We start from the raw sequence: 12624 nt of genomic DNA on the forward strand, positions 1-12624 counted from the left end.
CACTTTCATGCAAAACCAGAAGTAATTAGGTTTACTTGAAGGCCACCCATCTGCAGCCAAGCACCCAGCCATGCAAGGGAGGAGGCACTGGATCCCTCTCCACTGTGCATGTAAAAGTGAATCCACCATCATATCTGTCCGGAGAGAGAGTTCCTGGAATCAGATAGAACCAAACCACATCAGTTCCTGTAGGAATATTGGTTAAAATATTCTACTGGTTTTCACACACAAATGCAAAAGAAAGATACAAAAAACAACCTGTCCGCAGAAGGTTTCTATTGCACATAAATTCAAGCAAGTCTTCAGGAAAAAAGAAAAGAACCTGCTCCCCTTTTATAAGGGGCCATGTGAATTTATGACCAGGTGCAAAACACTCAACATAGTCCCAAAGTCTGGAAGAGAGCCCATTCCCTTTCATTCCTCCTGCCCATAATTCCCAAAATAACATCCTTCATTGCAGACAGAAGCAGTGGTGGGGGAGAAGGAGTGCCAGAGCCTTGCACGTCCTACATGTTGTACTTTCACAAGATGCTGAATTCAGACCAAATATCATTCCTCTTGTTTTTCTCTTTGTGACATAAAACTGCTTTTCAGAATCAATCACATACATCCCAGAATAAATTAGCCCTTTAAAAAAGAGAGGAGCAAGACTATGCAAGTGATATTATCAGAAATAGGCATATTTTTGAATGTAGTGTCTCTTTTGAGCAGAGCCCACCAATCCCAGAGAACATTCTCTAAAAAATAGCTCTCATAACATTTTTAGCATCCCAAGTTTAGTCTTGCTCTGAATAGCTACACTTACCATAACACCATGAGAGATGAACCCCTGAAATCTCATGGGACTAGACTAGACCAGTATTTTCCTTTCAACACAGCCCTCCAAAGAAAAAAAATGAACTTGCTTGAGGAAACAGTAGGGCCAGGTCCATGGGTATCATTCTTCCATGAAGGCTTGTACCTTGCCCAGGAATTGTGCTGCTGCAGCTATCATCTTTCCAGAAAGACTTCAAAGCAATACGTTAATGATTTGGACTACTACAGGTCCTGGACCACATCTGCCACAAGTCTAGGAGCATGACATGCTGGGTGCTTTGGCCACACACCAAGGTCTAAGAATATATTCTCCTTCCTTGAATATCCCCTCCAATTTGTATCAGTACTCCCTCTTCCTGTGCAAACCAGCTGTGTTGCTGTGAAACTGCTGCCACTTGTCCTCCCAAGACACTTGCATTTCAGTGGTGAGTGAGCGATTCTTGCACATGTTGCTTTTTGTTTATCACTTTGTAATGGCTCCAGAATAATTTGAGGAAAAGTCCCTGTGGTACATCACACATACATCAAGACACTCTTCCCAAAGGAGATAATAACCCAAATAAAACAATGCACAGAGAGGGGAGGGACTGTTGCATCAACTCATTTAATTTCCATAGCTTCTGCTAAACATGTATGTCAGTTCTGATGAGTGTTATTTGTCACCTTTCCTCTTTCAACACATGATTTTATCTAAGATCTAGTGTCCTGGAATGCAAGCCTGGAAGGACACTTAGCACTGAAAGTTCACTTGAAAGTAATTATTTTTAAGCAGGAAAAGAAAACAAGTGTTAGGCAGCAATGCATGCACCGAGGATAGAAGGCAAAAGGAGGTGACAGCAGGGGCAGAAGGAAGCAGCAGACCCTTAAACACCACTGCAGAATGTGAGCACGATGCCAAAGAATTTACAAGTCCACAGCTATGACTTGAGTTGAGGTGTTGCTTGGGAAAATCAGTAGCAGTCAGAGAAGATGATCACACATTTCTGAAGAGGAAGAAAGGAGCACCATAAGGTACTGCAAATGTTTCTGGTAATCCAGCTGCTGCCCCAAAGCCTATTCTAATCAGGTACAAAGCTCTAGACCCATGTTGGCCTCTCAGCCTCCTTGCATGCCTGACAAAGGAACGGGCACAGCTGCAGCCTGGGCTACCTTGCGGGCTCAGGACAGCAGGCAGCCTCTCCAGGGTGTCTGTGCTCCAGAAGGAAATCTGTGGGATGCTTAGGGAATAAAGAGGATCAGCAGACAGAGGCCAAAGGAAAGAGCTAACCAAGGGTGAGCAAGGGATAAACACATTAAGCAAATAAGAGAAGAGGCAGCGGTCTGTAACTGATACAATGCTTGAAATAATACTTCTTTAACTGTGCGTGAATTAAACAGGTCATGAAGCTGTTAAAAAGTGGAACAATTAAGTGTTAAGAGCTACGCAAGCATTGCTAAAATGTAGCTTCTCAATGGCAAGTAACAGGGGGCAGAAAGCAAGGAAATTTCTTTTTACCCATATTTTTTGTTCCAATGCCTTTAAGATCAGCCATCCCTGATCCTGACTGGTTTTACTCTTAGCTTTCTTTTTGCTGTATCTTTTTCGGTAAGTCTCCACCCAACACAATTTCTGTATACACTAGTTGCATCGGAAAAGTCACTGTTGGCATCTCTGTGACACTTCTGCAGTAGTTACCTGTGTGGCAGCCCAGGTCATTAGTGTTACTTCCCATGCTAAATACAAAGGGAGTTTCTTGTATTGCAGACACCCCCCCATGTGGTATCTGCTGGCAAATGCTGATTTTCAGATGGTAAAAGTACTTGGGTTTTATTTTAAAACACACATGAGAAAGCACTGCTTTCTTTGTGAAGACAAGAATGGCATATAGCCAGTCAGCCTTTGCAAAAGACCCTATAATAAATACTGCCATGGCATGCAACTGAAATTGGCATGCAAGTCCTCACAGGAAACCCCACAACACCTCTACAGTGTGTGTGCCACTCTACTGTGGTGTACAATTATAACTGTGGTCGCCTATATTGACAAAAGGGACCCTTACTAAGAAACCTCTGATGCATTACCTTATTGCTGTTGGCTCCACAATTAGATGAAATCCAGTGCCTCAAGGAAGGCAGAAGATAGAGATAGCAAAGGGCAGAGTGACCAGATTTGGGGAGCTGAGTTGATTCTCCATCAGATTGTCATCTGAGACTTTCTCTCAGATTTTCTTCATGGTTTTCTAGTTTGTTTTCAAAAGGACTGTTTAAAACATGTCTCCTCTCTCTTTCTCTCCCATCTGGACTACCTTCCTTCCCCCACAGGGACTGAGGAGCTAGAGCGTTCCCAGGTTGAACAGGGAGCATGCAGAACCCATGGCTAACAACAAGCCCAGTGACCATGGGACTCACTCCCGTGCAGATGGAGGTTTCTCCTCTTTCTTCAGTTCAGTGCAGTTCAAACACAGAAAGGTCTGCTCTTAACAAAAGACAAGGCAGAGTTTGCTTTATCCTATACACAAGAGTCCATTTATTGCTCCTTTGTAAAGGGCTGAGCCGCAAGCCGGTGCTGTTTGCTTTTGTTCTTTGATGCTAATAACTGGGTTGAAAGAGGGATCAGCAGGGCTGCTGCCTTTGTCTGGTGCAGCCCCAGCCATCTGGGTGGGGTGGAAGGGAAAGGAGGGGGAAGAAGGGGAGCAGGAGGAAGAAAGCAAACATCGTTACAGCTCAGATCATTCCTATGCCTGTAGAGGAAACATCTGAGGTATTTTTAAACATTTTTACCACAAAGTTCAGCAGTAAGGCAAGGTGTCATGAGAGTGCACTTCTCTCTCCAACTGGAAGACAAGGAACGCACAGGCTTTCTGTACACACCAGTCCTACCAGTACGCATCACTGTGACCTGAAGAGACCTGCTTTTGTTCCCATCTCCATGGTCCATTCAGTCTTGTCCCCTGCTTTGATGGGTGTGGACACCTGTCTTCTGCCAACTAAACTGAGAGCCATTGACTGAATTCACATATCAAACCGGCAGTCAGGTGGGAGCATCCTAGGCTAAGTGGAAATAAGCTCCTAGAAGTGAATGGCACTGTCTTGTACTACGAGTCCCTCAAGCTCTCTGGGATCCCATTCCAGGGTGCTCTGGTTACCCTGTCTCCGAACTCCAGTGTGAGGAGAGGACTGGGGAGCAGGCAGAAACTGGCAAGAGGAGGAGAGCAAAAGTTATAACATTTAGAGGCATCTTTTTGTCATAGGTGTCCCACTCCCAAATAAGAGGAGATCCTGCCTGTAGACAGCAAAATGACCTTATTCTGAAGCTCAGTTACCGACACCTAAAAAAGCTTTTCTAAACCAAATTTGGCTCTTACAGTGCTGCAAACACAGAAAATGGGTATAGGTACAATTTCACTGGCAGAAGCGTGACTGGCTGGGCACTCTCAGTCACTTACTTTGACTTACTGATATGTATGAAAACAGTCCCAGACATCATAGACTGATGCATATACGGCAGCCTGTGAAATGATTCAAAAGATCATAGAAGCATAGAATGGGTTGGGTTCAAAGGGGCCTTAAAGATATGTGATGAGCCAGCCTGGACTTCTGTGGTGTGGTAGCAAGAGATGCTGGTGACAGAACCGGGTGATTTCCTCCTAACTGAGTTCTGATGCAACATTTTAACAATACAATGAAGAGCTGCATTTTGGCTTGTGCTGGAAATCTCTCAAATCGCAATGAGCAATGTCTTTGTTAATTTGATACTTTATCAAACAAAGACTTAATTCCAGATGCTGATTTGGCAAGTGGTCTCATCACATTCCACCCTAACCTGTTCTGCTAAGGTTCTATGGTCCTGCTTCACCTCCCGCACCAAGCTGTTGTGTACCAGTGCTGTTGGTGCAAAACTGTACAGGCTCCTTGTCTTTTTCTTCAGGACACAGTGGTTCAAAGCCACCTGGAAGCATTACAGCAACAGAAGAAATACCATTTACATTGTATAAACAGCTTCTAACAACAGTTTCCTTCGTTAAAGATGGGCTCTGTAAACGAGATCAATTCCACGCATTAGCACAACATCCCTGTAGCACACATGCTCACACAGGAGATAGTTGAAGACTGTTGTATTTATGTTTAACTTCGTTAAATTCATAAAGGACTTGACAGTTACTTTAAGAGTGTCACATGATTTCATCCCTCATATTTACTTAACATCTTTTGTCTTACTCTGGTAATAGGCTTCATCCCTGGTAGCCTTCCACTGATTCCAACTGAATTGCCACAGAAGTAAATTTGACCAGTTCTATTTGATTTGCTAAATGTTTAGGGTACTGAAATAAATCCAAGACTACTCGAGCCTATGATTTCTGTCACTGAGCTGCACACTGGAATCATGAAGAACTTCACAGTATTAGCAGGTGTAGGCCTTATTGTCTTCACTCTAGAAGAATAGGACCCTGCAATTTGTGTTAATGGAGTGTTGAACACTTCTGATTTTATTCAGTAGAGACAAGTGGTGACACATACACAAACAAGTTCATTACAATCAATTACATTTCTCTGTGTCCTTTGTCCTATGGGACCTCTTAGGCTTCAGTCTCTCGGGAATAGCACTCACTTGATATGTTGCATAAAATTGCAGACATTTGTGGTACTGTGCCTTTGCATAGCTAATACTTGGGATCCCAAAGCACTTATTAGCTGTGAATACAGGAATCATTCATCCAGTACTGAAATCCAGCCAGCTCTGAAGTAAAAGAGACAGATGTTTAACAGCTTATAGGAACACCATACAGCAGTTTGGCATGTCAGAGTTAGAACAACAAGAACTACTTAAAGTGGCAGAATGAAACTTGGCTGATGCTACTAAAAGTGCCATGTGATTTTAAGCATTCCTGATTTAAATTAGGTGAAGGGATTTCTTTTCAAATCTTATCTGAATGATTAACAGTGATTTGATGCCTCCAATGCTCTTCCCCAGACTGTGTGCACTAATGCACACAGCCTGCCCTCTCCAGAGGGTCAAATGTGAGGTTGATTGACAGATGCCTGAGTATGTCACCCTCTAAAGTGTATGAAGTTTGAGAGGATCCTGTATCTACTAAAGAAAACAGACCCTTTACCTCAAGGGGCCAAGCTTTCTCCTCTCAGGCAACCCAGTGAGGCAGAGTGTGCACTATAGCTAGCTGAGGAGACGTTTGCAAGCCACTATGGTTTTGCTGAAATTGTCTGGCTAGTTAGAAAAGTGCTTTCATATCAAGATGGTATAGATGGATTAAGTATGCCTGCTGCTTTCAGAAACCGATGCACAGAGTTACTTAGCTCCAGTAAGAGAAAAAAAAAAAAAAAACACAACAAAAAAGTCTTAGAGAAATGAATTCATAATAATCCCTCTAATTAACTCAATATCATTACTATTCTTAGATAAAGTTGCTTGCTGATTTCATGGCTTTCAGTGAAAGTACCATCCTCTCCCACACATTCCAATAAATATGCTCATGTACATTCCTCAAGGTCCTGGCTATATTGCTGGGGGGAAAAGTCAATAGTTCTGTAGCCTACTCCTAGTAAAAAAACCAACCAGACTTTAATTACTTGGTGCCCTCCAAACAATCTGTTGATCTGCACTTAAACTGCCTAGATACATTGCCTGAGCTCTCCAGGATGAAGCTGCTTTGTATTTCATCCTAGGTGCCTGGGCACTAGAGGAAATAGAGGATTTGCTCCCTGCTCTTTTGCACAGCACCCCTGTTCATCTCCATTCAGCCAGTTGTGTTCACAGTCTTGTGGAGCACATCAAGAAACACAACTGTATAACTTCTGAAGGTAGGTGCAAGCAGAAAAAAAACCCAAGTGTCCTCCATATTCACCACAGATAGAAAGAGAAGAAACTTATGATGCAGAAAGGGAGGTTTTGGTTTAATGTTAGAAAACTTAGGTAGCAACAGGATAGTGAGGCTCTGGAACAGGTGGCTGCTGGGAGTTAGCCACCAGCATTGGCAACTATTAGAGAAAAGACTAGACAAGTATTTCTCATTGATTTTTCAGATACACCTGATCTTGTCTTGGAAAGACTAGTTGGCCCTTGAGACCTTATCCAATCCCATTTTCTAGGATTTTATTATTCTAATTCAAAACGCAGTCTCCCCAGACAATCCTGTCAGTAATAGCTGCCAGGCGCCGCAAGCTAAGAGCTTCAGTAATGGAGCAGGACAGACACAAAGGCCGAGCTTCTGACAGCACCCAAGCACAGGTACTCAGGGAAGAGTCAAAGGAACTGAGCAAATTCACAGTACCCTTACTGACCAGCAACGACAGGCTGGTGGACGTTGCACCATGATCAAAATGTTTAACAAACCTTGATGGACTTTTTCCTCCTTGAATTTCTCTGGTCTCTTCTGGAACTGATGTGGCATGAAACAGTATTTTCATTTGTTCATTTGAAACCTGCATCCGAATATATTGCATTGGGCATCCTCTACCTGTTGCTTTATAAAATGAATAAACATTTAATATGAATAAACATTCTCTATCCAGCATCATCTCAGCACTCTTGATTATAACTATCTACCTCATCTCCTGCTGTAGCCACTTCTTTTCTAAACTGGATGGCAGCTGTACTAATCTATCTACAGCAGGACTAGGTTTGAATTTTATTATTGGGTTAGTTGTACCAGGCCATTTGTATAACTAGTAAATTTTAGCACACACCTAAACCCATCTGAAGCCTGTCCCTCCCCTAGGGACATACAGTACTATACCATCTGGCCAGAAAACACGGTAAGAACAAAGCTGTTATTCTTGTCAGAAACACAGGCTGACAAGTTTATGAGTAAGAAATAGAGACTGTTTGAACAAATCAGCCTAAAAGCACTCTACCCCTCTGGAGGTCCTTGTTCCTCACCAGGGCCCAGTGCAGATCCAGACCCCCTCTTCTCTTTCTGTTTAGCAGTATCACACACGTAGCTCTATAAAAAGCACTCATCTGCCCTAAAATTTACTTGCAACACTTGGGCCAAGAACAAGCTACAGCTCCTGTGAAGGAGGAATAAATCCAGAGGGCAAAGCACGTCACAGAAAAACACGGACACTCTGGTAGCATGTGCCCAAGTTACACATGTACAGTGCACAGTCTCCTCCACAAACACTACAATTTGTCATTCAATGTTTGACGCAGAGCAAAAGCCACCATATGGTTCATCATGTTATGTACTACAAGTGCCAAAGCTTTTTCCACCTAAGTGGCCACTCACAGAAAAAAAAAGGGGGGGTCTAAATGACTTTCCTGCCTTTAGCTATAATATTTGGAACCACTATAAGCCATTCACATATTAGCAGCAGTGGCAGAGTTACACAGAAGGCTGCTTTTGCATTTTCAAAAGTCATCTTCAGTGGTAAACAGAGGAAGATGATTTCTCTTTCCCTCTCAGCCTGGATGAAACAAGAACCTATGACCTTCTAAAAGCATACATTGCTTATACTTCTGCCTGTTTTTTCACACTTCTGTAACATTACCTAGGCATCTCTGTGCCTGCTTCCATGCAAACACTTAGGGCTGGAAGCTCCTATCCTCATTCAGATTTCCCTTCAAGGTGAGAGAGCCTCATGCTTTGCAAAGCCTTTCAAAAACCACTCACAAGAGAGTTACATTCCCATGGATAGCTGCTTCCTCATGTTCTAATTACCATTGAAACTAGCTTCCCATTACAAGCCCAATTTTCTCTTGACTTTAACAAGGGCTAAATCAACCAATGTGACACTTCAGTGGCTGCATCATATCATAGCAAGAGATGTTCTTGTAAGCTGGAGATGACTCACACAACAGATACAGGAGGCAGTCTCTCTCCAGTGGCCTTCCTGTTTTAATTGATTTAGGCATCAGGAAGAGACAGTAATCGGATGGATCTCCCTAAATTAAATAGCCTTCCCTCCAGGAAGGCCTTCCCTGTATTCTCCAACATAGCTACTTTTCAGATCTCTCAGATCCACCAAAGGCAATAATGCTAGGTTATCAGGACATAAAGATGACAGGGAGCCTGCTGCTGACGATACACAACAGTGGACTTCCACATGCCGACCACCATAAAAACTAACCTATTTTGGAGCAGTCTTCTGGCTTATAATAAAGAGAATTAGCCATGTGACCCAAGAAACTAAAATTCATTTCATTGTGGGCACCCTGCTGTCTGCTCTAAGTACTGAAATCAGGCCCGTAGTGTTTCACCTCTGCCTGCATCACTTGCAAGACTGACACAGAGACTGGAAACCAGGGCACTACCCACCATATGCCACAGAAAGAGAGTGCCTCTCCTCCTGTTGAGCAAGAACCTGCATGCATGCTAAGTATTTTCAGCTTTGTCTTGTTCTCAGAACATCACCATGACACCTACCAAAGGTATTTATGACCCCCAAATCCATTGCAGATTGTGCTGCCTCCATTCCTCTCTTATCATCCAAAAAAATGATGGACAGGAAGGACTTTGGGCATATTCCCTGTGACATATACAGCACTGAGGATATTCAATAAATAGTAACACAAAGAACAGAAAAAGGAGTTAACACGACAAGATTTGGGAAAAAAGTGATAAGTAAGCAGAGAAAGGGCTCGTTAAGCCTATGAAGTGGCCCAAGCTATAATCTATTTGCTGTACCCAGTCTTGGAATTAATAAAACAAATCCTTTGATAAGTCTGACAGAGTTATTAAGATGATGTTAATATTGCCCTCAGAGCAATTTGAAGAAGCAGAGCCAGAGCCGCAGAAGGCTGTGACTAGCCTAGTCAGGCAAGGGTGGAGGCAAAGGAAGAGGGACCCTTCTCCAAATCCACCTGACTCTCATTGTCAGCATTGCTTACTCCTACCCAGCCTGCTCTGGAAAGGTGCAGAGGCTGCAGAGCAAGGGGGAAACCTGCAAGGAGGAAAACTCTCCCGACTTCTGCTGCCAGCCTAACCTTACATGAGGCAGGAAGAGAGACGCTGCTCCGCTGGTTGAGTTCTGTGCTATCTGAGCCCTTCTCTGCTCACAGCAGGTCTGGGTGCCAAGCCACAGCAGGGAGGGCATCCCGTACCACTGGCCTCAGATGCCACAACCTGAGCTCTGAACAAGCAGCAGCTTGTGCAGCCTTGGAGGGCAAGGAACACTCCTTTGCCTGGCTACAGCTGGCACTTACTAGTGCCATATGCCAGCGCTCCTCGTGCTGCATTGCATCCCAAGGCAGAGATGGCATAGTACCTCCATCTGCAAGGCACACAGATGTCCCACAGAAACTGAGAGGTGGCATTTTGTACATTAAAAGGGACCTCGAGCAGGGTCCACCCAGTAGCCCAGATATTGCATCTTCAGTATCACGGCACTGCGCTGTTGGGAGCTCTAAGTAGAATTAGCATTTCATCACTGAGTCCAACTCACAAAATGTTACACGTCCCCCCAAAGATTGCTGAGATTATACACCTCTTCTTAAAAAAGGGGGGCAGAAATAAAACTCAGACTTTCTTTCTCAATACTCATTACAGCTAACACAGAGCCAAATCTAGGTTTATTACAGGATTCAGATTGGATTAATTTGTAACCCAGTTCTGTATTGGGAGACTTGCAGAAGACACTGATTTCAAGGAATCAGTGATCCTGTAGGCTATGTCTGCTCTGTTGAACCTTGCACTTGGGTTTGAGAAGCCCGTAGGTGAGCAGTAGCAGCCACTGCATGAGCCTGCTGGAGTGCCCTGTGCCGGCCTGTGCTGTGTGCTGGTGGCTGTTATGGCAGAAACAACATCCCAGCTCATCAGGAAAAGATACATGATTTTGTTTGCTACACAAAATAAAAAGCACTACAGCATGGGAAGGAGGAGGAAAATCCATCCAAGGTCTATCTGATGCTGCATGAAATAGGGTTTCCAGCCTCTGAAGTGATATAAGATTTATTTGCTATCTATATTCCTCTTTTTATTATCTCTTATTAAAATGTCTATTTTATTACACCATTTTTTGTTGAGCCTTCTTATTTAGGTCTAGAAAAATCCCTGCACTATATCTCTCTCTCACCCACCCGCTTCCCTGTGCGGAACAGCTCTGAGGGAAAGACTCCTTAGAAAAGGCTGCCAGAGTGCTGGGTAGCCACCTGGTGCCATCAGGCACTAAGATTTGTGCTTCAGTAGGTCTTTCTGGCCAAGGAACCACTCACAGTCTCCTGTTCTAAACACCCATCTCCCTAAATCGCCTACTGATTTGAAAATAAAGACCATCATCTTGAAATTTACTTGGTATCTGTAATGCACTTAGCATGCCTCTGGGTTTGGTATAAATATCAACTAATTATTGATTCATTCACTCCAATTCCAATTAGGATGGAATTCCATTGTGCCTGTAAAGTGAGAACTCTATTTATTACACATAAAAATATATAGTGCATGCTCCTCCAACTTACAATAATCACCCTAAATACAGCATGAGTAATCAGAATAAATGTATCTTCTTTTCCTCTCCCTCCTACACTTACATATCATTTTTAGAGTATGTGTTACTGGGTTTTATATTCCATGTTATTGCTGTATTTGCTGCTGCAATATATATATTTAAATTAAACAGAAGTCATCAAGAGGTTCTATTGGAAGCATTTGCCTTGTTTATTGTTGAAAGGCGCTGCTTGGAAAAGAGTAACTGCTGACTTAAGTAAATGTGAAACATAATGACAGGAAACAGCTGCATTCTGCATCTTTCAAAACGCTAAATTTTCCTGTGTGAATGTCTAAATGCAGACCTCCAGCCTGCAGCAGGATCCATGCAGATGCAGACCCAAGTGCATAATCACAGGGCAGGGCAGGACCTCGTACCACTGAATTCAGCAGATGTCTCTCTGCATTGAAAGGGCTAGGACCAGGCCCCTAAAATTACCAGCACTTGCATACAGAAGAATTTTGGGAATTTTTTTTTTCTATACACAATCCAAAACACTTTTGATTAATATGTTAACATAATACACATAAGCTTATATCCAGAACAAGAGAAAACAGCCATAGAAGATGTAGAAAAAAGAGCTGTGCATCTTTTTGGTATGGAAAAAATGTTTTAAAATTTCTACTCTTTCTTAAATTTGTGAAAAGGAGCGTGTGCAATAAATAGCTTCCCCGCTCATCTTCTCACATCTGTTATACAAAAGACACTGCTGAGCAGTATGAGGCTTTTCAGCTCCAAGCTACCAGTTCAAATCCACTGCATGTCAATAAAGATTCAAAGTTATTCCCAGCTAGCAGTCCTTCCACGACCTAAGTGAAAGCAGATGAGTGAAGCCCTCGATTCACATCCTGGCTGACTTCTGAAGCCAGAAAAGCCACCATCATCATAATTGGCATCCAACAGCACAAACGTGTTGAGCACTGTATATACAACCCCCCCACCAAGACAACTGCCAAGCACACTGTCAAACACTAGCACTAATTGATACCTCACCTGGGTCTTTAAGCACAGGGAGAACACAATTTAGGCTCTTATTTCTAAATGCAATCTCTCTGCAAAAAATTTCCACCAGATGCTTGTTGCATGAGTAAGAGCTAGTACCTCTCCTCCAGGAACTGTTATTCCTCACCAGCCGGGATCCAGCTTTAAGTGTTCATGCACCAAAAGCACGGAGAAGGAAGGTGTTAGGACCAGCAGCATATGTCAGGCTGTCCTAGGGTGTTTGTACCTCCATGTCTGTGATGAGGTCATGGACAACCACAGCCCTCTCTTACTCCCCAAGCAATTCAGGGCCCATAACTGCAGCATGAAAGCTGTTCACCTTATTCTGATAACATCTTACAGAGCCTCATTCACTGCCAGGTGGGGAATCAGTCCCATACTTAAAGA

The 12624-nt window shown here is 43.2% G+C and overlaps 1 protein-coding gene across 21 annotated transcripts in view; it reads right to left on the bottom strand.

The window, feature by feature from the left end:
* NRXN3 (neurexin 3) overlaps positions 1-12624 on the bottom strand; it is a 1022200-nt gene that overhangs the window by 937694 nt on the left and 71882 nt on the right. The gene's annotated exons all lie outside the window — the stretch shown is intronic.

This window comes from Falco biarmicus, chromosome 7 (genome assembly GCF_023638135.1).
Source record: "Falco biarmicus isolate bFalBia1 chromosome 7, bFalBia1.pri, whole genome shotgun sequence".
NCBI classification, from domain to species: Eukaryota; Metazoa; Chordata; class Aves; order Falconiformes; family Falconidae; genus Falco; species Falco biarmicus.